Source organism: Excalfactoria chinensis, chromosome 8, assembly GCF_039878825.1.
Source record: "Excalfactoria chinensis isolate bCotChi1 chromosome 8, bCotChi1.hap2, whole genome shotgun sequence".
NCBI classification, from domain to species: domain Eukaryota; kingdom Metazoa; phylum Chordata; class Aves; order Galliformes; family Phasianidae; genus Excalfactoria; species Excalfactoria chinensis.
In genome coordinates, this window is record NC_092832.1 from 4949926 (window position 1) to 4977897 (window position 27972).

Consider the following 27972-nt stretch of genomic DNA (forward strand, 5'->3'; position numbering starts at 1 on the left):
GAAGATAAGCTTACAGGTATCTTTCTGCTATCTCTCATGAATGAAACATAAACTACTCCATAACACTGATGAGACAAATGCTTGAATGTGGATGGTCAATATACTCAACAGGAAGATTAATTGCTACTAATACTCAGAAAATGCATGTAGGCAGATGACTGGTGTTTCATTCTTATGAATCGCTCCAGATTCTCACTACGACTAGCAAAATCCTCTACTGCTAGAGCAGGGATATAACACAAATAACTTTATTCTTCCTATCAGGTCTTTATCTTGCTGCCAGAACTGTCAGTTCAATCAATCCACATCACTGGATTGCTCACCCTTTATTATTTACTGTAACTGAAAAACAGGTGGAAAGCACAACGATTTCATTTTTGGTAATGTGGAAGCAAGTCCACTAAAACCCAGGTTGAGACTGAAAACCTCTTAGAGAAGGCTACTCAGTAGAGTTACACTGTCTTTCAGCCAAAGCACACTTAATTGAGGCTCGTGCATGTTGAACTAACCCAGCCCAAAACTGTACTGCATTCATACACTGTCAAGCATTTTCATTTCTCTACATATCTACCAATTTTTTTTTTATAACAATGGATGTCAATCAGTTCGAGGTTAGAATTGCTATTTGCAAAGCTAGTAGAGAATGTTCAACTTTACCACCGCCATATCTGAAATAATCATCTATAAAATAAAACAAGATAGAAAAAACAATTAATTGTATAAAAATATGGGTATTACAAAGAACTGCTTTCCACTGAGAGAGAAAAAAAAAACAACCTCCTGAAGGCTGCAGATCTGAAGGTTGTTTTCAAGTGCCTCTGCTTTTCCAATGTGATTATGCCCTTCTATAAGCACCCCAATAAGAGTTTACAACCTTCTCCCTGGGACTGTAAATCCACTGCTTTTCTTCTCTTCTAAATTTTGAGCAGATACCATTGTTTCCTCAAATTGCACACAAGGGGATTGGAGGAATCAAGATTATTCTCAAGTACATCAAATTCAGTTTCAAGGGCCTTTATGAGACACAAAACTGTACCAAGGGATGCTTAATAGGCACAACAAATTCAATCCTAAAAGGTGAGAGAGCACTGCGCCAGCAGATAAGCAATGATAAGCACAACTACAACTGAAAATAACTGAAACAAAGGTGTGCTGTCCAAGGAGACACTGCTTAACAACCACTCATCAATATTAATACAATATATAATAGTTATTTTTATTTACCCATCTTTAGGTAAAACACTGACCTGACTATCTTCCAGCAGTTGCAGAGCATAGATGCCGTCTGCCAGGACATGATGTTTACTTGCTGATCCCTCCACACAGACACCAGAAATGCAAAAACCTTTTCATTCAGCAGAGCAAATGGGGTGAATCTAGGGGTGCACAAACATGTTCTGGAGTAAATCAAGAGGTTGGAAATCCTTGGAGCAGCTCTACACAAGTACAGCAAACCTTGTAACAGAACCTATTAGAAAATAATTTTTGAAATGAATGCAGCCAATCACAGATAGACATTTTGACTTTCAACTACAATCTAAAGAGTAAGCTAAAGCATTACATTTATGACTATTTAATCTGGTCAGACGCATAAAGCGTAACTGGATTTTAAAGTGAAATGTAACATGAAAACTACAACTCAGATAGAAATACTGAAGTCTAGAGGCCTTTAATGTAGCATGGCCTTAGTTTTACACACGTGCAACAGGGATAAATTTTCTTCTTCAATAGAGAAAATAATTTCCTCATTGCCTAGAGGAATGCAGAAGACAGTAGGCTTTACTTTATTATTGCACCAAAAGCAAATACCAGGGAGACTGATCAAGCAGCAGGAGTACTGTGCTGCATCTACTTAGGTAACCTGTGTCCACAGCCCCATTGTATGGACTCAGTGTAATCAGTGTACACAGGCAAAAATAAAACTTGGTACCAGCTTAATCAAAAGCGATATGTACTACTCATTACCTTGATTTAATAATAAAAATAAAAAGAGAGAATAAAACAAAACTAAAACATAGAGTGGAACCACAGTATCGGTAGATAGGAAATATCAAATAAACCTCAGTAAGACTGGGAAAGGGCTGGTAATCTTTCATCCAATTCCCTATGCTGATGTGACTTCTGTGTATTCTGTTAGCTACTACAGGTTTCTCACCACTCCAACCTGAATTCAGTCTTCCATTTCCCACAGTATGTCAGGTAAGAAATTATCAGTAATTTGAACATTATCAGTGTTCATCATCAGTTCCATACTTTTGTTAGAAACAACATCAGACAAACAAGACAATCACAGGTGGCTTATTCACGGTCTTGGCACACTGAGAGATTGCAATACTCTGCAATGCATAAATATACATCCAGACAGGCAATCTGTCAAGTAGAACTGTTACAAAAATGAATAACCTTAAGTACCTGATCTTTAACTAGTGCTACTAAAATTAATTGTATTATAATAAATTAATACTAAATGTATTTCCATACTTTCACTCAATAATATATGTATATATATATATATATATATATATATATATATGGAGAACAATGAAGAACCAAGGAAAACAGGTCTTTTATTTTAACTAAGTATCCTAAGAGCAATTTCAGTTGTATCATCATGGACAGTTGTACAGTTGTGAATTGTAATTCATCCTCTCCTATCTGGGTATTGAAATGGGATACATCTCTGGTCAGCATCTGAGAATTTCTCTGTGCAGAACTAGAGCTGTTAGTGCAACCCCAAAAGTGACACCATGTATTATAAAGATGCACGGCAATGTCATTTCCATTAGAATGTGTTACTGTGGAATTTCCTTTAAATCTACTGGATTACCGCTGGGGCAAAGTAACATGCATGGACATCACATGTACACAGATCTCTCCAAAAATGTCTCCTATTTACACGCATGGAAACTCTAACAGATTCAAAGAACACAATAACTATTTGATAGAGCAAATTCTCAGCTATAAAATACAACTTTTCAACGTAGTCACCATCATTAGCCATGCATTTTTGCCAGTTGTGAACAAGGGCCTGCATGCCATGCTTGTTAAAATCTGCACCAGAGGAGGTGGCCCACTGTTGCTGTCACCACTGCTGAAATACAGCACTGCCTCACTGTGCTCACATCCACTGTTTGGCCTCCATAAAATTTCAGCAAGTGTCCATGAATGCCAATGGGTTTCATTTTTTTCTGCATAGAGGAATTTAGGTGACACACCCTTGTTTCATACACACTTCCATATCAGATACCATTTGTCAGACTGCCCCTCTGCTACCATCAGTCACACAGCAACAAAATGTATTGGAATATCACCAGTAAGGTTCAACTTCCACTGCCATACCACCAACATCTGCTTCTAACGTAATGGACAGACATAATGAAATAGGAAGTACTGCTTTTGGAGAAGCTCTTCTATATTGTGTTCCGTGACATAGCTGAGCACTGTACAAAGAAACTAAGCTAGTTTCAAGGCAAGTAGGACTAACCAAAAAATTGGTAGGGTATCAGTCTGACAGAATATGTGTCAACATCCTCACTGGAAAGATAAAACCTAATACTGTTTGCAACATGCAGACCCCTGACCTAACTCACGACATCTTTTCATATGTCATCCACATCCCATCTGAGCCCAGTGACCAATAGAAATATTGAAAGAAAAGCATACCATACAATTTTCTGAGCAAGCTCAGCTATGATGTAATTTCATAAGCCTGTATAGCTTTTCATTTTTTTTTAAGGAAAAAGAGGAGTAATTTTTTTCTGTGTATATGCAGTCGTCATTTTTTAAATAAGACTAATATAGTCTTAGATATTGTGTGTCAGAATACAATCAGCTGAAGATATGGTGATTAAGATTCCTCAGTGCAAAGAATACATATTACATGGTATGTCTCTACACCTCACATTCTTGAAAGGAATCATTTACACAGGTGGTCTTTGAGCTGAAATACTTAGGTATCAGATGAAGGGGATACACACAGCCAGATATTCTGAAAGCATAAGCCAGCTCACCATTCTTTCCTGGCTATTATTAGATTTGCAGCACTTTTTGTAGTAGCAGCCTGCTGCTTCACAGCCAGCTGGTTATCAGTTTCAAAGCTCTCTCAAATTCTTTCTGGAGTTTCTTTGGACCTCCCTCTGGAAAGATTCTGTTTTCTTTGGACTTAAAGGACATCAAAAGATTAGATTGCATCAGATTTTTTAAGAGCTAGCCTTATTCATCTCTGAGAAAAAGCAGAACATCAAGCTACATCTGACCATTCCAGACTTCAGAAAAAGCTTTTTGAAAGTACTGCTAAAAAAATATTACCCAAGCATGTTCATGACCCTTTTCTATATTTATCTTTCAATGTATTTTGAAGGCATATAGAAATCTGGAATTAGGATATGAAGTCCCCAAATTGGAGAAATCAAACTGAGAGGAATTACATTTTAGGGTTGTAGTTACCCTGAATTGTATGCTTTTAATTAAGTCAGGGAACAATAAATTCTTTTTAGCTGAACTAGCAGTTTCACTCTAGTCAAATGTCTAATACACTAAATATACAAAAGCTTATATAGAAACATCATAATCTCTTTATGAACAGGCTCCAATAAAGAAAGAATAGGATGAAAAGCTTTCATGTACAGAACTGAACACTTACATAAATCTGTGGCTGCATGCAATGTATTTTAGCACAAGTAAATTGTAGTAGTGTAGACTTGTAGTTAGAACACAAGTATGGGATTTGAGAGAGCTCAGTGCTTTACCATTGTCTGCTTGAGAATGGCACGTCACATGGAATATTTCCCATGTTTTCTATTCAAATGACAAGATGTTAAGAGGAGAAACTCTTGATCTCTATCAATATATCCACAATGTACTTCAAAGTGGAGGAACCCAGATGCATGTTGGGCAACAGAATGCAGCCGTGTAAGTGCAGTGCTTTATCCAGGCTGTGTTCTCAAATTCATGATCAGTTCAAAACTCAAACAGCTGAGCAAGCCTGTAACAATACTTTTGAGGTATTCTTGTATAGTACTGCATAGCATCACATAAATATACCCACTACATTCCCAGCTACATCTGAGACAGTAGGTTCTGACTTTAGCCTAAGCATCCACATATTACCATTGCATAAATGATGGTTCTCAGTTTCCTAAAATTAGCACGTACATTTTTATTCTAATGTATAGATGGAAAATAAAGCAAAAAAGATCTCAAGACAGGCTCGCATGCACACTACAGACTGGGAAACAAAAGGATCCTCAGCATGATAAAGGATAGGACCTGTGAAACCCTGCAACAAGAGGTCAGCTAGGGAAGGAGAGAAGAGTTTGGATTAGATATAGACAGTGGCTACACACCCTGAGTCTCTTTTTACACGAGCATTAAATGAAACACTAGAAACTCCTGTCTCTTTAAAAATCAAAGAAGAGCAAAATTGTCCTTCTGTCACTAAAAAGTAATAAAGTTACTATTTTTCAGTTAGACTTGGCTGTTCTTTATGTTCACCAACCTATCAAGCACCGTACTATTTCACTCATACATATTTAGGAGGTGATATTTTATACATTTATTTGCACAAAGTATAACCAAGGGCAAGATTCCTCTGGTTCCACTGGCTTGTATCTGATTTAAGGAGAAAGTAAAACTGCCTCATTTCACTTACTCAGAGAATGTGTGCATCTGCCCTTAAAATTTAGTAAGTATGTAATAAGCTAATTTGCATAGATAATTTCATAAATGAACGGCGCTGGGTTTTTTACATATTTAATATAATTTCTATCCATATTTGGAATAATAACAGGAAAAACTGCTAAGTATCTCTGCTGTTTTGAATCATGAGAAAACAATACCTTAAATTCCATTATTGGTTATGCACCATAAATACCTAATGCAGCATTCTCACTTTAAATGTTCAAACCTGTAAAGAGACATTCTTGCATTTCCATAGGTATAAAAATGCCATTGGTTGTTCATACTCTGTGAGATCCTCTTAATACAACAGATTCATATGGGTATCCCCTGTTAATGCTAAGTGGCACATAAATGTCCTATGTATTAATGAGAAAATAAAACTCCACAAAACCTTTCCTACTTGAAAATCTTAAGTATGCATAGGTTTCAAACCACAAGCATGTGCTCATTTCTAATCAACCAATATTTTACCTCTTCAGGCTTCTCTGTTTCTAATTTTAAAATATGCATCCAAATCTACACATACAGAAACATCCTCTGCCATCCCAAATGTTCAGTTCTTTGTATTGTCATTCCCTAATAACTGTCTTAAGCATAAAGCAGTTTTAAATTCTGTGCTACAGAAGGTAGGCTGACTTGCAGATAACTCATCTGATACAAACTTGGAAGTATAAACCAAGCAATACAAATCCATCCTGACTCTTCTGAATGCCATGACTTCAGTGGGTGACTAAGGTGGCAATCTGGCCTTCACACTTCCATTTCATTAGGAATTCTTCAAATAAATGTTTATGCACTTAAAACTGAACTAATCGAAAACACTAGTGAAGGGTGACATCCCTTAATCTCTCTTTAGCACAGTGATTCTGTCTCATGTTGCCAATTAAAAACTCCCTAGTTCCTGTGCTGCTGCTAAACAGAAAAGTACACAATAATACCTGAAGAGCAGTTTAAGTTTTTATAATATATTTGACATGATATGCAAATACAGTCAAGGAAGACAAGTATTCCCTAAGTGACTTTCCTCAGCGATAAATACTGAATGAGATAAAGCTGTGCTCCAATTAAATATATGAAAAAGTGTGATTATTAATAATCATATTTCGACTCTGACACTAGCTCTTTTTTTACTGATGGCTCTGTTCATCTCTTGCTTGGGAGGCAAAACTCAATCAATCCTGGGATGGTGTTGTATAAGAACTAGCTGATGTCTGCCCCGAACCATCATGAACACAAGTAATGTTCCCTCCCTAGCATCAAAATACACATTGCACTGAGTCATCTAAACATAGAACAGAAAAGTCACCCATATGAATTTGCGTATCATCCTTCTTTGTACCAAATAATAAATGGGCTTATTCCATAAATGTGTCATCTGCTGCCAACGTAGTTTTTCCAGAGAAGTTAGAGTATTTTTAACACTCTTACTGGTGACAAAACTCCCTTCTTAGTGGTATCGTGCTTCAGGATGCTAACAATGCCATAGATTAATCCTTTAATGAAAAAAAAAAAAAAGGAAAACTCATCCTCATAAAGCTCTAGCTGTAACATGCAATACATCAAAGAAAAATCTATCAGCGTCCCCTATCCTCTGACATGGTAGCATCCTAACATCTCCACAACAGCTGTCAAGGACTTTCCAAAGCACCAATCAGCTTGGAGGTGTTTCAAGCAATGACAGGAGACAGATTGGCAGAATACAAGGCAGGCATAAACACTGCTCCTTGCCCTCAAGCGTACAGTTGAAGTGAAGCTGCTCTCATGCTTGCACAGATATAACTAATAATTAAATAACTACACCTCCTCCTGCCTCCTAAGGATCACAAGAGCTTGATATCTGAAACTGAAATGCAGAACTGCCATCTGTGGACAAATCTGCTGCTCTGTTTCCAACAGTGGGCAACAGCAGATTCCTACATAGAACTCAAATAAGAAGTGGGATTAGCGTGTACTTAAAGCACAGACAGATGGTAATTCTAGTTAGCACGACCATTTTAATGTACACTAAAGAGACGTATGCCGTCTTGTACCACAAAATTCAGAGAGGCTCATGCAGAACACTTTCTCATTCTTCAAATGCTGCAACAGGAATGATACTCAGTGTACACATAAAGGATTCTCTTGGGAAGGGAGAAGCAACAGCAAGTATAAAGAGACATTTGACAGCCCATATCTGGCCCAGCATGGTATGCTAGCTATATTCCTATAAATCAGATAATGCAAAAAACATATTTCAAATTTGTCATGGACAAATTGAAAATTCTATTTTAAATCTTTTAACCATTAAGTGCTTATCAAATCCACTTTCATCACGAAGAGGCACTAGCTGCATTCCACAGTAGCAAAGGAGAGAAACTTAGGCTTGCTCAAACTTCAGCATCTGAAAAGCTGAAAATGGAGCAATAAGTGGTACATGCAAGAATGCTCAAGAAACAGCTCATACCATCTGATTTAATTGGGTTATAGAATTAAGTCGTGCCAAGAAAGAATTTCAAGCTTTGCAGTCATTTTAACAGCTATGGATAGATAGTTTAAAGGCCATCAAAGTGGAAGCTCATGATAAAATGAGTCATAGAAATGAAGCTGCCAAAAAATGTGAAGGGCATACATAATAAGCATCTACTAAAGGCTGCCTGGCTATTTGGTATGTACCGTATGATCGATTGCTGAATGCAGCACTCTAAAAATGTAGAACAGAAAGGATAAATAGACAGGTAGAATCCTCTCAAAAGCTTTTGTTCCACTGAAGCTAATTGTTACAAAAATGACACCATGCTCTTCTTTGTTCTCTCCATTATAGCAGTAGGATTGTCTGAAATTTTATCCTGTTTAATTGATTTTTTTTTATTCTTATATAACTTAGGATAATGTTTTAATTTGGTGAGCTTGAAAGGGAAAGTGAGGTTAATGGCCTACCAAAATATAATCAAGACACTAATAAATTTTTTAAATGGGGTGGGTTAAGGAAATAGCAACATAAAATATATGGCCTATTTTTAGCCCCCATATGATTAAAAATGTAACTGCTAAGGCTTTCCTCACTGCCTTAAAACATGGCATAACCTTGACCCACTATGAGAGAAAGACACAGTTTTGGAATTGTTCTATAACGCCTTGTGGGATGTTGGAGGTGGTGCTGGAAGTCTGAGAAAATCATGAAGGATCAATTTTCTTTGGTCATCCTTTTTAAAAGATAAATATGGGTGTCAAGTGTATTTGCTTGTGATTAGGGGGGAACTTCTGAACTCAGAAATATTTCTTCAGCTAGGTCCACATATGACTCAGCTAACAGGAAAGGTTGGCTACATGCAGCTATGCCTGGCGGCCTTTGTGATCCTCTCACTACTTACAGTTGTAAGCACACATGTATACTATGTATTTGATAAAGATTATGAATTATAAAAAGAATTATAAAAAATTCTTCCAGTGCAAGGACACTGCAAGAGACCTGGTTCTGGCAGAAAATGCTGGAAACTTGAGCCATCTGAGACAGAAAATGCAGTTGTGCGCTATGTCCATTTCTCTTTTTTTTTCTGGAGACAATTCAGAGTTCAAAGAGAAATATCGTTTTCCTTTGACCTAACTTTAAGCATACCAAAACAAGGTCTCACTCTCCCAAAGATTAAAACTGCAAAATCCTGCCTTTGAGCAACATGCCCTTATACGTTCTTCAGAGAACAAGGTTTTAAGCATTTCACAATTAAATCCGTACAGGTAATATTCAACTGTGGAAAAGTATCTACTGAGGATGTATTATTATTATTATTATTTTTTAGCACACAAGGATAAGCTAAGATCACTACCAGAAAGAATGAGAAAGGAAAGCCATGCACCACAAAATCATCTAGAGCTGTGCTTGGGGATTCACATGAGGAGACTCGGGAGGAAACAGATCTTAGTCATCATCTCCTAGCACATTAGGGGAAAGAGCAGCAATGAAGTTCCCATGTAGCCATGACATCACCTGGCTGAAAGCAGGGATGACAGACAGCAACCACTGCCCTACTGGAGGGGGTCCCAGAGCTAACGGGAGGAGTCAGTGCAGGAGGCTGCATTACTGACCACCCAAGGGACAGCATGTATATATGGTGATATGAGCCTTTTGAGAAGGGTGCATCCAAAACACACCATGCTCAGAGAGTCTAAACGAGCACTGCCCTTGGAGCACCGTATGGCTCACAGGCTGCCATTTGTAATATTTTACTGCATGCTCCATTTGTGTGGCAATGGGTCTCATACAGGGAGGGTGATCTGCTTTATGTAACTCTGCATTGTGGAGGATTACAACAAAACACTTGAATTTTGGAGGCACCACATGCAGATAATCAGAAAAAATGTCTCTATCATTCATAAACAAAGAAACCACCTTGTTATGTACTACAGATTTCAAATCTCTGTGGTTTGTATAATTGGATTTGAACTGTTCATGTAAACAAAGAGGGAAGGAAGAAAGATATCTGAAGAAATCAAACAAACAGATCAACTAACATGCCGCAGCAACCAAGTATTTCCCTTGATAGCAGATGAGTTCAATGCAATTTAGATCCCATTCAGTAAGTAAAACTTTGGCTTGTGGTATTAATGGTCTCATAATAGCTTCCTGTCGGATATATATTACTTCCACTTTCGTTAAAAGTTCCTTTGATAACTTATTCATCACTTTGCCTTTTAAGAGTTACAATGCATTTCTTAACACATTTAGTATGCAAGTCCTTTGGGAAAAAGGTTTCTGACCCTAGGTAATTTGAACTCTCATGATTTACTGCACCCAAACTAGAGAGGGTAATTTCAAATGCACTGTTCCAAAAGAACTAGAAGAAGACAGAATACAACCTCAAAATTATTTCACCATCACTGACAGAATATTCTATTTTGACTACAAATAGAGTGTAAAGAGAATAGATAAAGAATGCTAAAAATAGGAAGTTGTTGAAGTGATTAACAGGAATACAAAGTATAACACTACATTATGCAGCATTTTACAGTCTGCTATATAAATATTTACTTTATACTTAGTAATTTTGATATACAATTTTATTTTTTTTTTCAGGAAACATATGGCTGAAAAAAATGCTGACCATTCTTGCAGTATGACTCAGAGAAAATGAAGGCCAATAGAAAAGAAGTCAGATTGATTACAGAAATAAGAAGCAAGCTCAAATTAATGCATTAAATTAACATGTATCGCACTTTAATATATAAATCCGTAAAACGGTTATAATTTCGTCTGTTATGTCACTTTGAAAAGGCCTCCAAGGGCATACAAAAATGAAACAAAAACAAAGAAAACCCAGAAAGAGAGGTAAAGACATCAAGACAACCTAAATTCCAAAACACAGAGTTTCATAGATAAGATTTTATGTTTTGTATTTCACAAAATGAGAGACTGAATAAATAAGATACTTGATGGATATATAGGTAAAATTTAACTTAAAACACAAAAAACATCCACTCTGGGGCTTCCTCTTTGAGGAATACTCAGCGGGAACTTGAAGAGAGACATTTGCTTCACAGTAATGAGTAAGGCATTCCTTAAATATCAGGACAGACTTATTCTCCAAAAGAGTGGACAGGCACTGGAATGGGCTGCCCAGGAAGGTGGTTGAGTCCCATCCCTGGAAGTGTTCAAGAAACATTCAGATGTTTACTAAGGTACTTGGTTTACTAGGCATTATCAGTGATAGGTGGACAGTTGGACAAGAAGATTTTAGAGGTCTTTTCCAAGCTTAATGATTCTATAACTTCATCCCTACGTGAAATATGAAATAGCCTATGTCCCCTCCTGGACAAGTAGTCTCTTATGGAAGAAAAGGTTTACTTATAACAGAGAAGCTATCACAACAGAAACATGAATCATTCCATAGTTTACCCATTAGTGATTTTAAAATTTCAGAAACAACCTTCAAATATATCAAATCGCATGAAGAAGTTTAACAAAACCTTACCTCAAAAATAAAAGGATATGAAATGTCTACTATATTACTATCATTTCTTCTTTGCTTAGAGCATACTGTAAGTCTAATAAACACAGCATGCAACTAGGCATGGAAAAGGCAATATGTGGCTGCATACCAAGGTTTGATAAAAAAGCTCAGAGTAGCATGTCGAGAGCACTAGCAACACCTCTATCCTTAACATTCATTCCCCCCAGTGCACTTTATACACACTAAATTAGGCCAAAACCACTCTACATGAATAAAGCTTCTGAGGAGACGTATATAGAGCAGGCCTCTTGGACATTCTGAATGAAATACAACAGAAATGTATAAGATCAACCTCAAACTCCTGTTATTATCAGCAATCATTTTACAAAATCTTTGACACGTGATGCTTGAACTTGCAGTCACCTTAGTGACCTGGCCCATGGGAGAAATACCACTTCTGCCTCCACTGCAGGGTACCTCTACACGCACATTTACTCCTGATTCAAATAAATTATGGGGGCTCCTGTGCTTAAAAATACTCTTATGAACAAGAAGGACCACTGAAAAAAAAACTCTTTAATTTTCAAAATAAATATAGATTAAGTTTTGTTTAAGAACTTTCAGACTCCCAGCTCTTGCTTTGTTAGAATATTTCCAAAGGGATTTTCCACTGAAAGGCAGATATGAACAGAGGCTCAACTTTCCCTCCCCACCCTGGTAACAGAATTCATACAGTGGGAAAAGATGCAGTCCCTCACGCCCAGCGAGCAGCAGAACTTCTAAGCCAACCTCAAACCACAATCTCAGCAGTGGCGCTCCTGACACAATGTATAAGTTGCTGTTAATCAAGTAAATCCTCAAAGGCAGGTTTTTAACTTAACAGAGACCTTAGGTCCTACCTTCCTTTCCAGAGTTCAAGGACTCTCAAGACCTTCAGTTGCATCTGTCTCAGAACTCTTCTGCCTCACCTCTTCCAGCATCTTTCAAACATGCTTAACTGGCGCAGCATACAGTACTTTAAAACGGGCTGAAAAAAGTACAGCCGATACATCTGTTTTTCACAGCTGCAACTCACATCTGGCTTCCAGCCAGTCTCTAATTAATTAATGTTCTAAGGTTGTTCTGCTCCTGTGGCCTCTCCAGCTGAAGGGTTTCTAGCTTATTGCTGAAATTCTTGATTTTTTTGCTTCTTAAATGCACAGCGCTGCATTTTGCACAACTACCTTGTAGCTCATTTGTTGCATTCCGGGCCTCCAGAATTATGCTGTCTATAAGTTTTACTAGCACGTTTTCACTTTCTTTCAAAATCTGTCCAAACACTCTGCATACTCATTTGTATAGACAAAGATATATACAGTTGCAACACCAACATCACCTCCTGGCATACCTAGTTGTTTGTTTTTAATATCACATGTTTTACTTCCTCCAGATATGGTATCATCCCAATTTGAGTTCTAGAAGGAAAGTTATGCCCTGTCCTCTGAGACACTGACATCCACTACAAATGCCTTCGGCACATGTGACAGGGCATAGAGTTTCCATACTTGAGAGATTTTCTCTGGCCAGGGAGGATGCTACTACTACTTTCAGCCTTGTTTTCTTCTGTTTCACAAAGAGACACTGGTTTATAATCTAGAAGTGAAAGTTTCACAATTCTAGAGGCAGGATTAATTCTCTTTGACCAAGACAGTACACAGTATAGCACTTCAATGAAGCATTGGCCAGGTAAACTGCTTTCAGTGAATCTGTTAAGAAAATGGATTCATTCTTCAACAAGAGAGTCAATGTAGTTCACTAGAAAGTGCTATTTCACATTTCAGGCACACCAGAACCAAATAATAAGTAATAAATAATCAGAACACTGTTTTCCTAAATGCAGTAAGAATTAAGTCATTTTTTTTTCCAATGAGTTGTTTTAATATTATAAGAACTCCTTTCTTTTACTTTAATCCCTTACTTTATTGCCCTAGAAAATACTACTTGACCACAGATGGTTTAAGCAAGGTACATTTCAGCATACTTAGTCATCTGTCAAAGCCAAGTGCTACTGTCAAGCATGTTCAGTACTGAACTAAAGGCCTTCCACTTTGCTAACCAACCTGTAACTCTTCAGGCGTTAAGCATTGCTACAGCACTCACACAACAGCCTGCAAGTCATGAGTCTCCACGGAGAATGGTGTAGGCGAGACCCTAAATTCATAAGGGTCAGACTCTGGCTTTTGAGCCACTTGTGGCTCTTCAGCCAAGGGGCCATGTTTGTAGCACAAAATTATGACTGACAGCAGGACTGAGCTTCCTGCAGAGGTACCCATAAGCCCAGGTCCTGGCTGCGACATGCTGAAGCCAGTCCTTGTACCCAGTGATCGCCTTGGCCCTTCCCTGCCCACAGTGCGCCTCACGCCATCAGGACAGCCACTGCAAGAAATGCTGCAGAACTGCAGCTCTTCTCTTGCTTCAGAGCACCAACCTATCCACCACACATCTGGAGCAGTCAGACAGGTAAGAATTTCAAAGCTTATGATTCAAGAATTGTGTGCTCACAACACCAGCATTTGCATACTGAGAGTTGGAGTTAAGTAACCAGTGTGTAAGGTAAGCTCACAAAATTCAGGCATTAGAATGGTCAGACATAGATAACCACCGGTAGCAGCAAAGAATAAGCAAGCAGTGCTTGAACTGAAGCATGAATTTAGTTCTTGTACTGCCAAAAGATTTTTGTGATATCACAGACAAGACTGGCATCCCACTCCAAGTGCCGAAGTCTAATATTTCAATGCATTGATGCATTTACTTCAAATAAATTACTATTAGACGAATACAGCCTAATTAAATAAGAAATGAAGGAGCAACAAGATCTTAAGAACTTACTGATGCTCTGCACCAAGGATACTAAACTGCTGACATATACTTCATGATTCTCCCTTTGTCATTTATTTTGAAAAACATTAGCATAAAAAAAAGATCTTCTGCTTTCATTAATTCATCTGATCTACATCCTTATTTCTTACAGGAGATGAAAATTCTTTAATTATGACATCTTAATCATCTGAGCACAGATTGTTTGAGATAAGAATCAGGACCACTAAACAGAGAATTGGACAAAATGCACGTTAGCTTGTCGGGTGGCAAATCTTAATGTAGATCCAGGTAAGGCCTGCTGTTTTCTCCAGATCCTAAAGTCTTTGCTTTCAGACTAGCCCACATCCAAAAGCTCCCAAGAGTCTACCAAAAAATCACTAGCATTTGCAAAATTCATACGGCATATTCAAATATAGCATGATATCCAGGCAGAAAAGCCATTCCTCTGAAAATTACACTATCTTGGCTCACCTAAAAGCTAAAGAATGGCACAAAAGTGACAGGACCAATTGCACCTATTGACAGGCAATTTTCTTGCAAAATGATTAGATTTGCCAGAGACTGTTTTATAGAAACCAACTAGTACAAGAAGAAACAATGTGATATGGGTACAGAGTAAGGCTCTGGGCTCATAAGAGGCTAATGAACATTAAATACTATATTTTCCCATTGTTGTCTTATGATCTGGGGTCCTACACATGGGGTTACAGGCAATTATTAAGATTGCAGTTCTGGGGGCTTCTCCCTCCTTCTCCTTCTGTTATTGCTGTGGTAATGTATATGGATCCTCTTCCCCACTGCAGGAACCCCAGGGCAGGATGGAGAGGTTGGATCACTAAAGGTTAAAGGCTTCCCATTCTGTTTTGTTTTCAAAATTAAAATCTCCCATTGGTGATCCTTTCTATTTTTATTTTTTTCCTTCTTCAGAGATGTGGTAAATAACATCTGCAGCCTCCTTCAAGTTAAGTTACTCATCTGCTTACATCCCTTCCCCACTTTTTATTTCCTTTCACATTCTAACATCTTAACTACATTCTGTTTCCTCCTAATGCAGGTTACTTAGTTCTATCAGCTTAGGACAGTGGTAAAAAAGACCAACTCATTTAATTCCTCATAACAGGTTAAATAAAAGAGATCACCTAGAGGTATGTACACTTTAAAAATAACTCCTAAACAATCAAATATCTGTAAAACTACATTATGTAAGACAAAGACTCCAAAGCAGTTCTTTATAGAGAAAATACTGAACCACAGAAAGCCTTTTCTGGGTTATACTTGTTATTGTTCATGTGATGTTTCATGCTTTTGTTTATCTTTCATGTCAACTTACTCGGTGTCTTAGACTTCCTCATATCATGTCTTCAAGGCTCCTGAAATCAACATCAGATAATCTGACAGCTTTCGGGAACTGGATTACCACCTTGAAGGGCAAGAACCATTCTCAGAACTTGGGTTTTCTCTCAGCAAGAATGTGAGGCAGATATCTATGCATGTATAATTTTCAAAAGCAAATTTTTTCCCAAATAGAATTCGCTGTTTCATATTTTACCTGTGATTTCAATGATCTCCTAATTAGCTTTGATCCTTATGTACACAAGTATTTATTTGAAGTACTTTTATGAATGACCATGATTTCTTCACAGTTTCATGCTGTGGGCTTTCTATTGCTAGTAGGTAATGGGAATAGGGTTAGACAACTTTTATATTTCCAGATCCCCAGATAAAAGAAATTAAAAAACAAAAAGCCTCACCTCACCCCTTCCTTTAAATCTGCTGATTAAATTCAGGTGTTGCGCTTGGAAAAATACTTGGTTGCCTATAAATTCCCATCAGGTCCTTCACTGAGGAGTACTTGAGAAAATTAGCATCTGAAAGTAACCGTGATTTTCTTTACTATTTCACAATACTATAAAATGGGCAGATAATATTTGAGTAGTTTCTATTCTCACATGTTAATGCTCAACTTTATGCTACTTCATGAGGACATAAAACACACATTAAAGCAAGAAACAAAGCACCAGCGTATACTGTCAGGAATCTGTCAGCCATTCTGCAATTTTCTGTGAGCTGTTGCTTCCAGCTTGGCTCTTGTAAGCCCTTTCTTGTTTTCTCTGAAGGGTCTTTCTAATGCAATTTCTTGGAAGTAGAATAAGAAAAAGCCCTTATCTTTATAACACACCTATTTTAATCTTTTTGATGCGTGGTAATCCAATATGCATGTAACCTGGGGCTACTTTCAAAAGAGATCAGCAAACGATAAGAACCATGTAATTCAGCATGACAATTTTAAGAAGGCATTTGAAAAGCTGGTTACTAGAAGGGTAGAAACTATACTTTCATCTTGGTATTGATAGAATGGATCAAGCTGATTAGATATAGATAAGTAATTCTGCATTAGTGGACCAGCAGCTTCACTGTAGCTGCCTTGAATTTTTTATATCCTTGTTTGTGAGTGCTTAAAATGTAGGCAATAATAGCTTGTTCTATCAATGTACATATACATGACGTATGTCAACTAGAAGTTCCCTTGGATATGGAGACAAAAAGTCTGTTAATGACAACAAATGCATTTATTTCCTTACAGAAAATTAACTATTTAAATGAAGCTAGCTACACTGGTCAGCACCACTAACACCGCTGTGTTTTCTGAACACAATTTGAGTGTTAGGCAGTTGAAAGAGGTGAGAAAACGTGTCACAGCTGCCAACACAAAGGGAAGGCAAAGAGCAAATTCTAGGGCTGTCTTTCTCCCTTGAGGAAGAAAGTAAGCAGAGGCGTCTCTATCAGTTACAAGTATCTACAGTCTTTGACGTGGATTTAAATGACAAAACCATTGAAGTACAGAAGCATCAGCAAATCCTATAGCTCCCAGGACTCTAGAAAGCAGCTGGTTCAGATCTTCAACCATCAATTACTTTTTGTTTTTCCCAAAGTCAATGCATTTAAAAATGCCAGCAGGCTTTCTTTTCTAAGGTAGGTCTGGTTGCATAAAGTTCATCTTTGGTGAAACACATGCAGGAAGAATCCACCTTGAACTGTATATTCTAGTTTGATATTGAGAGATTTTTGGGGTGGAGAGAAGGTTAAAAACAAACAATTCTTGAAAGTTTTGCAATAATGCTAAAATCCGCTGCTTCCTTCTAAAGCATAGATATGACTTTCAGAATCATTTTCTGAAGTTCAGCAACCCAAGCAGCCTTTAATAGCAACCTACAACAGCACTAATAGACAATATTTTGCACTAAAGAGTAAAATGTTTCCTTTATTTGCTATTAATCTTAAGGTCCTAACAAGAATAAAGAAAACATGCTCAACAGCCTCCTCACACCAGGAGAAGAGCCTATTTAGAGGATAAGGACCTATGTTTGTGGAGGAAAGAGATTTTAAAGTGTTACCTTGACAGTAATTTGCTGTTATTTTGAACTAAACAATTTTTTTCTCCACTGCAGAAAGCTGAAGTTGTCATAAATAATGCAATTTTGCAAGTACTATAAAAAGGAATAAAATTAACTTTTCTATTTCATTAAAACATGTAAAATAAAGGATTAGCCATTGCTGTCCTCTTGATTCAAACACTTAAGCATATCCACATCCTTATTTAATGCAACCTGAACGGGTGCTCCAACTTCTTGCTGAGAAAAACAGCTTATACTGCATTGCATACTTCTCACTGCAACATTTTCCTGAGTGCTTGTTGAAACTGAACAGTTTTTGTAACAAGTGATGGAAGACTTAAAAACAACATCAACAACAACAACAACAAACAAAAGCCAACAAATCAGATGTACAGATTTTGATATTAACTGCAGATTTATTTTAAAAGATGAATGTGTGCTCTGATTCAGAGTTGTCCCAGGCACATACTTTAACCTGTGCAATAAACAGGAATGCGCCCCCCATTTGTACAGATCTAGTTTCATTATTTTACTGTTGCAATAACTGAGGTCATTTCTGGGAAAAGTTGCAGTGAGAAAGAGAGGATATAACAACTTTCAGATACCTTTAGGTTATGCCCAGATAAATACAAGGCAGGTGTACATAAACCTTTGATTAAAATTGCATTAATTACTGAAGGAATAGCTGAAATACTGAAGGAGAATGCACATGAAGAATCTATTTTCAGATGGCCTAGCTAGGATAAACTGCTCCATAGAGAACTATATTGTAGTCAAAATCAGAACATTATCGATGCTAACACACATGACAAAGGACAAATGAAGGTCTAGCCACAATTGTAACAGCTTCCTCCCAGTACAGCACAAATCAGACATTTAGGCAAATCCTCTCTTTGCTGAGAACCTTCATGAAGATTAAGGAGAAGCATTTCTAAACTATCTTGTAGATAACGACAAGCGAAACAATATTTTAAAATAACTTAATAGAGTCGGGGAAAACACCTTCTCACCAAAACAAGCAGTTGTATGATTGTCATTGAATATAGAAAGAACCTTTCCATCGTTATTATAACCCTCCTTTAATTATTAACAGGCTGTCGTATGTAGTAAGGCAGTCAGTGTTGTCACAGAACTTTTTCCCAGAAATCTAAGTGCTGCAGTAGCTCTCAACTACAGACATCTAAACCAGTTCTAACAGCTTTTACTGGTTTCAATCTGCAATTTTACTCAGAACAGTGCATCGGTAACATGAATTCCTACTGGCAGCTGTATTAAGTTTACTTTGTACTTCACTGATACTACTTTATATACTCCTCTTTCTTGCTCAAAACAGGATCAGGTAGGAATTCTTAACAAGGCAAAATGGGTTTATAAATATTGTATTGGCATCTACGTTCATGTTCTAAGTTGCATACAAAAAGTCTCTTTCAATGACACCAGTTAGAGTGAATTATTATTAGTAAAAAATCTTCTGCCTGTACATAAACAAGAAAAAAAAAAACCTTTTTAACTGTACTTGAGTTCTCAGTGGATCTTAACTTCGCATGACTTGCTCTTTACAAATACTGAGTCATTAATTACCAGCTGTTAAAGCAGTCATTTCAGTGGCAAAGAAAGGATCTAAATAGAAATCACTTCTACACAACACTGAGTTCTGCTGTCTGCAGTTTTCACAGACTTTAAAACTGAAAAAAAATAATTTTCTCTACAGTGTAAGTGAACAGACTTCCTACCAAACAACAGCTTGAAGAGTTTTAAGACTGTTTCAGAACAAGTGCATTGGGATATCCATTGGATTCCACTCATACATGAATTCACATGCTCACATGCAAACAGGAAGTCTCTCCTTGACTCCTTTGAAATAGTTTATACTTCAGTGTTTAACTCATACAACTACAACCTTCCCATACAAGAAGGAAACTTCTAAATTGAAGATTTGCTCTCCGCAACTAAGGCTTTAAGTATCCTACATTCACAGAACAATACTTTGGCGATACCTACAGATTCTTCAGCTAACTCGAGAATCCTTTGCAAGTCTGTTGGTATTTTTAAACCATAAATTACTTTTCCCTACACTCATGTCCCTCTGTAGAATTTATAAGTATTCCATTCTTTAAATTTGAGTCAACCTAAATTATAATGCTATATTAAACAAACTTCAACATTTACCACCTTGCTCAAGTTCAATTTTAGAGTGCTTTATTATTAAGAAATAAAGGCTTGAAGAAAAAACTTCACATGGGGCAATTTCTTTTTAACTAATGTTGAACACATAAGTAGTCTAACAATAGCCATTTTTTCTTGCTTTTGAGGGGACAATACTCAAAACGCATCCTAAACAATTGTTGCAGAGGTTCCCCCAAACCACCACCACCACAGTGGGAGATGTCTCCCCAGGAGAAAATAGACTGAGTTTCTGTTAAGTCACCAGTGGTACTCAGTGTTAAATGACTGAGAAGTTCCCACAAGGTTCAGGAAAAAAAAAAAAATTAAATAAATAAAAAGAAGACTAAATGGGAAAAAGGAGAAAAAAAAAAAACACACACACACAAGAAGAAACAACAACAAGAAGAAAAGCAAGCTCTCAAACTAGCCCTACAACAGATGGGAAAGCTCCCGGTTGCAACCAGAAGTGGATTAATCTACACTCCAGTAACAGTGAGCAACACAGCACACAGGTAGCTCCAGACTAGCAACAGCCAAGATATTTTTCCTAAGAGAAAAACTCTCACTGGCTGCCTTTCAAAGATTTGCTATTGATAGAGACAGGAGAAAGCCCAGCGCGGCATCAGACAACTCCATTGCTCCAGACTGCTGGCATAGAAACAGCTTCAGAAATACTGCAGCAATCTATTGTACAGATATCTCTCCAAGTATTGTAATAGAAACACCTTTATTTTCTGATTATCTGTTCCAAGTACAATAGAAAAAAAACGTACAACAACATTATTAAACATTATTACATTTTATGCTCAGAAGTTTTGTAGGGAGGCCTATAAATTTACAACGCAATCTGGTCTGCAGTTTGGATGTATTCGCCTTAGAAGAATACCTTTTTCCCCCCTTGAAGCATTTACAGTAGAAATGGACAGTCACATTGCAGCCATTCATGCTTGCCTGTACAATAGTTTTTACACTGTGAACACAGCTGCAGTCAGAATTAGGAATTTTAAAGCATGATTTTTTCACGGTGCATTCAAGGGCACATTCTCTGTACTCCTGACTGCTCTGCAATTGGAGCAATAAAACAAATAATGCTCTTACTGTGAAGTGCGGATCTCATTTCTCCTGTATATCAGAACAGTAAGGAATCTTTTAGGGTATATAAAACTTTCTCAGTGATATTACAGACTTCAAGTTTTGAAGTTTTATTTAGTTGCCATGCCTCAGCTGGAATATGCTCTGTACAATTGAAATGACATAAAATACAAAGAAGTCAGTGTTATTAATAGGCAAATGGAGATTTTAACCAATGCAATTGCTGATAACAAGCAGCTTAGACACGCACTAAATGCTGCAATGTGCAACAGCAAACTGTTTGAAGAATGACATAGCTCAACACAAAGAGAACAAACACAATTTATGGCCTAATATTTTACATGTTAACTAGGACTGCTCTGTGGTGCTACTTCCTTGAAAATAAAATGGTCATTCGAAATTATATATGTACAGTTGTGTGTGCATGTATACATAAATATAAGTGTGACTGCATGTAAAAAGGCTAATGAAGCTAACTAGATTTTGCTCCTTTAATATAAGAGTTCAGCATGTAGTCTCAAATAAGCTGATGACAAGACTTTCACAGGCAGTAGTGACATATTTCCTCTTTTCACAACCAAAAAAATCCATGTAATTTACTCACTGTTTAAGTGAAAACTGTTTATATCAGGCTACAAGGCAACTTTGGGACAGTCTTCAATATGTACTCTCTTGTCCTTCCATATGTATACACACACACAAACGCATACACTCATGTATCTTTGGTCTCCAAGTACAGGACCATTTTATACTGGACCAATGGCTATTATTTTCATTATAGATTGACATAAATTAGCATAAAACTAATGTATACTTATTATTATTATTAAAGTATGGTCTAACACCTAATGCCATAACATTTCCAGCCATAGCCAAGACAAGTGCTAAAGTATTTATGGAATACAAAGAGTAAATACTAAAGACAGAGAAAACAGCTTAAGGAATAGATTGGAGGGTACTTTGTAGAGCATGCTGTCAGAAGGGATTGCAGACAGTTTCTTTGAAGCTAATGTACTCAAATTTCCTGGGGCTGGTGCAGCCTAAGGCTGGAGCATCATGTGAATGAGACATATTTCTGTCTAATCCTGCTGAAGACAGATAAGTCCGCCAATTGAACCTGTGCAAGCTTGACAGCCAACGGCACCAGCTTTGTAATAGCAGAAGACTGATGCTGATACACCAAAAATGGAACAGCACTTTTTGACAGCAAGAAATCAACGTGTTTGACAATAAATGGGAGGCAAGATCTTTTCCAATCAAACAAGATGTCTCTTCATACAAAACATCAAATCCACCTTGCTAGCAAAGCTCAAGATTCATTTCATTACTGACATTTTATGTTTCTTCCTTTCAGAGGTGTGTTAAAATTTAGAGAAACTTGAGTGACACTCCAGTATTCTTCATGCTTCTCAACAAGGCAATGTTCTCTTTCATGTCCCCCTCAACAGGGAGCATTAAATACAAATTTGAACCATAGTTGACAAAAATCTTGTAAGGTGTTTCATGATATTCAATATCCTTACTGTTTTCAGAGTTATTTTTCAGAGATTTCCTTATTCATTGGTGTTTAAAATTAATTTAGATAGCCTGTATTCCTCACTTTTACATTTAATTTACTCAGTTTATGCTCAAAACTCTGCATAAACAGGTTAATGAACAGGTTTAAAGTTCTAGCTCATTTTGGTAAGAGACAAAACTTCCATCAACTTTGGACAGTACTTCATAACAACAACAACAACAAAGAAAGGAATAAGTCCAGTGTCTAGAGAGGTTGGAAAGGTCTGGAGGTTAGGGAGAAATTCTCTGAAAGGCAAATGAATGCCAGCTTGACTGGATTTAAAAAACAAACAAACAAACCAGTCATTTTGAAAGCATAAGGAGAAGAAAAAAGGAATGAAGTGATATCACTTTACAGAAGGAATGTTTAGTAACTAGAAGTAACCAACCTTGGGTTTCAAAGCTGATGTCATCTGCATATCCATTAGCTTATAAAACACATAATAAGACGTGGTTTGCTACAACAGTAGGATAATGAAATAAAGTAGCCAAGAGGTCCTTCTAATGCTATACAAAGATTCTCAAATCAATTAACCCTCGGAAATTTCACAACTCTCTGAATAATAACACAAGTCATGAAATTAAGAAAAAAACCATGACCTCAGAAACAATAAAAAATTAGCTGAACAACACTGAAAGAACTTAGAAATCATGTATCCTGTGCTCTTCTGTTCCCATGTTTCAGAACACTAAGCTGAGGCCTGATTTTTGAGGACTTTCTCACTCCAATAAGAAATTACCTGGAAACATCTATCCTCATATTCTTTTGACAAATAAACATGGATTTACATGCAATGACCTGAATAAGAAGCATTTCCTCGTGATTAAGGACTAGTTAGCAGTTACAGTCCATAGAGAAGCCGATTTTTATTTCAATTTTATCTTAAATATAATCTATTACTTGCTTCTTTAAAAAGAGTATGCTAAATTGGGCCATGTTTTAAACAGTAATTGTATTCCAGTCTTGTTTGACAGAAAACTAATATGATGCACATCTAATTCGTTAAAAATAGAATGAAGAAAGTCAGTACAATGCAAATATGTTAATAAACATAACTGCACCAGAAATAATTCATTAACATCTTATAACTCAATACCTCAAGACTTCTTTAGAGAAGAACTAGAGAAATAAGCACTGGAAGTTTCACTCTGCCAAATCCCACTGTTTACCAGTAGAACTCATGTTTGCTGGCAGTAAAAATCTATGACAGAGTTGGATATCCAAGAAACAGTTTGTGGTGGTTCTTTTTTGTTGTTGTTATTTGCTTTCTTTTCAGAAAATCAAAAATAATAATTGAAATATGAGAATAGATTCTTTTTTTTCAGTACCAATTATTAGAAAGAAAGAGAACTCCAGAATGCATTTATCTCAAAAACATCTGAAATAAACCACCCTAATCACAGAAAGACCTTGGAGATTGCAACACTTAGAAGAAAATCATGCCACTACCGTAGTTTACCTTGAGTCACATTTTAAATTGATCACACTATAGACATTAAAAAATCTAGATGTCAATATGCAAAGATTACTGGTTTTGGAGCAATTGCAAACACTACAATATTCTATTCAAATCCTTTATCATTTTTAGTGAAAGGAGTCATATGTGGAACACCTGAAAATTTTGCCTCCCAGTTATGCTCTCACTAAAGTTAACATGGGTCGAACTACCTTGTCTATATGAAAAGCTGACTTTCTTTTTTTAATGAGTAGTCATTAAAATCAAAACCTAAATGATGACAAAAATATATATATATTCAAATTTGCTAAAACGTCTTCATTATCCACTTTGCAATCCCTTCAAAGCAAACACATGACGGTAAGATCAGCTGTTCCCATTACAAGAGCCTGAGATCTCAGTTTATGGTAAACAAACAAACTTTTTACTAACATATCCACAGCATAAATATCTTTTTATTTGCAACAGAAAACACCATAAACTCTAGATACTGTGAAACCCTGATTAGCTTCTACCTAGCTGTGCAAAAGAAACATATAAACAGCAAATATCTATTTTAATCTCCACAGTCAATATCATGTCACACTCATAAGCAATTATTATAACACTATTGTTCAACCTAAAAGAATCTGTAAATCTAATACAAGTTCTAGAAAGTGTTTGAGATGTGCAAAACACTGCAGTATTTGATGGCACAGGCTGCCTCTGCAAGCATTACTGCACCCAATATTAGAGATGTCGTAAGTGTTCAAAAAATTCAGGTTTTTCCTGTCTCATTACATGAAAAGCTGCATTGTGAATGCCCAAATAAGGATAATTTAACATCCAATACTGAAAATACATCAGAATAGTTCAAGGAAATGCTCCACTGAAAATGTATTTTTGCTATCTCAGAGATCCTATTAAATATTAGAGATCTTTCAAACATCATTTATTAGGAAACTACCATTACAGATGCTATCAATAATCCATCTAGTGCCATGTCCTGTCTCCAAGAGGGACTATGCAGATATGCTTCACAAGACATATAATGCCCTTGCAAAGTTAACTAGTGACAGGTGAAGTTTCTTCCTCTAGAAAACTCTCCAACATGCAGAAAAAAAGCATCCAAGTAAATTCTGTCCTAAATAACTTCATAACGCCATTGTGCTTATTTACTCATTATAGGATAGGGGCATAGCATAACATTTAAAGCCTTTAGCATATAGTAAGGAGGATGGAATGTGTGGAAATACTAGGAAGTCAGCATAATTACAATCATTTTGCTTGGTTCTTTCCTTCCATAATATCTGGCAAAGTGAAATCGATAGGCAATGTTCATAACATGCACAGCCCAGTCTATAAATTACAGTTTCACAAAGAGATCCCATTTCTTCTGAAAAAATAAACTTTCAGGACATTTTCTGATGACAGCACAGCACACAAGGTAAGTGAGGATAAAGTGATGGTGGGAGGATGGTAGCAGGCCACAAAGCACAGGTACTTCTTTGAGGACAAATTAGGCAAGACACGAGCATGGAGCAAATAATAGGTACTAAAAATTTATGAAGAGCCCCAAATCATAACACGTTCAATTTCTATCACACTGATTTGTTTTCAAAGCACAATCTCACTATGAGTGCAATACATATTAGTGTATAAGAGCCTGGATTTTAATTAGTATTACCTTGTATAGTTCATAATTATTTTTGTATTTTATGACTAAGTAGTTCAATTCAGTATCATTGTGTTGTTTACCAAATCAAAAATCACTGAAGTGTGATTATACAAAACTGTGAGTAATGTTTAGTAGCAATTCTTATATCTTGCATCTCCCCATAGAAAATACTTGTTTGTTTTACTGGTTATGAAATATGATTTTTATTTGAATTATAAGTAGAAGGATTTATGTCTCCACAGCAACTGAATTGACTATGCTTGAGCTACAGTTTATACTTTGTAAAGTAGTACTCATACTAAAAATGCTTAAGTATGAGAATTAATCTGGCTTCCAGTATTTAAAAAAAACATTATGGCCAACGAAGCTTTCACATATAACCTATCTAACATTCTGTTTACGGATCTGAAATACTTATGCACAGGTTTACGTGGATTAGGATGAAAACATAGCAAACACCAGTTTGCCATGATAAGTCACAAAACAAATTAGTATGTATTTAAAGTCACATATGCAAAAAAAAAAAAAAAAATCAAGCTTGTTCACATCTGAATTTTAAAATAAAAAAGAAATTGGAGGCATGTTATTCTTACACATATATATATTTATGTTTTAGAGAGTATTCTTAGTATGCTACAGCAGGCAGTTTTAATAATTACCATGCTACAGCATTTCACAAATAGTTCATCCTTTCTGGGTTGTTGATTTTTTTGTTTTCGTTTAAGAGAAGAATGAAGTTATTAAATACAGCAAGTCATAAGGAGAACAATATTAGACTATATTGACCAGGCATAAATGTACTGTACCCAAGGTTTCACGTAATTATCAGAGCCGTAGATAATAGTCTACATGAAATCTGTGTTAACTAGAAACATACAAAGTCAATTCCAGTATATTTTCATCCAGTGAATAGTGCAATTTCATCACATGTGATCAATATACAGAGTTATTGAAAACATATGAATGAGAAGTGATGTGAATATGTTGTAGTGATAGAATGAAATGCCATAAAACAAATTTGGAATACAAGTGGATAGGCTGCACATTAAGAAAACCAAATCTGTTTCCTAAGTTAGGATACAATGGTGGGGGTTTTGCTGATCTTCTAAATATTATAGAGAGAGGTAGGCTTAGGGATGCATAACTAGGTGCATTTTCTGCATTTCATAAAATAGTTCTACAAAAACTCAAGTCAGAGTCTGCTAGTCAGAAAATGGTACTCAATTTCCTTACAGCCAAGTAAAGGCAAACTGTTGAGAAAGCTGTTAAAAAAAAAAAAAAAAAAAAAAAAAAGCATCTATTGACTATAATCAAAACTTGAAAATCTGCAGCTCTCTTGCATTCTCACTGAGAGTTTTCTCATATCTCACTAGGATGAGCTCAGGACCATTACAAGTACAGTGGATGCACAGAAGAAGGAAAGCCCCTGAGGCATTCTCCCTGGGTATGAGATGCAGGTTTATTTCAATCCATCAGCAATTCTGTGAAGATTGATGTTCCAGAACTCTGTCCTTATCAAAACTAATGTATAAATCTCTGCAACAAAGATTTGGTTTCAACAAATCAGCATTTATGAGAACAGAAACTCTGAACTTCTAGAAATTCTGCAATAACTTAGTAGTTCTGGTGATTGCCAAGACCTCTCCCTTCCCCAGTTATAGCTATATGAACTTAAAAACTAATAAACCCAAGCTTTTGAAGCACAATACTGAATAGATGTGAATGGGCATGCAGCAGCGGACAGTTCTATTTCAGCCCTGCATCAGAAGGCATCTAGTGGCAGAAACTAAAAGAGTGATTAAGTTATAGATGACGAACCTAGACTAAAATACCTTTCTAGCTTCCAATATGCAATTGAGGCATTATCTAGTTGGAGATTACAACTAGACTGTATTATTAATAGTTACTCATCCTGTAAATGTTCACCAAATACTTTTTTAATCAATTCATACTTAAAAAAATAATAATAATCCCTGTAATACAGGTTCAGTTCCACCACTGCAGCACTGACCTCCAACAAAATATCATGCCTTGGAAGATCATTTGTCACAAATCACAGCGCAATAGCAGACCTTAAGATCTTATAATGTCCTTTGTTAGAAATACACAGTTCTGTCTAAGCTCCATCAAATTACTAGAGAAAGAAAAGGTCAGAGATTGCTGTCCTTAAGAGGAAACCAACATAT

General features: G+C 36.5%; 1 long non-coding RNA gene across 1 annotated transcript in view; it reads right to left on the minus strand.

Moving 5' to 3' along the window:
* The window catches only part of LOC140255263 (uncharacterized), a 56569-nt gene that overhangs the window by 14739 nt on the left and 13858 nt on the right, over positions 1 to 27972 (minus strand). Inside the window, exon 2 of the long non-coding RNA XR_011904444.1 lies at positions 1248 to 1376. This is a non-coding gene — a long non-coding RNA (uncharacterized lncRNA). The remainder of the gene's footprint in view (positions 1 to 1247; positions 1377 to 27972) is intronic.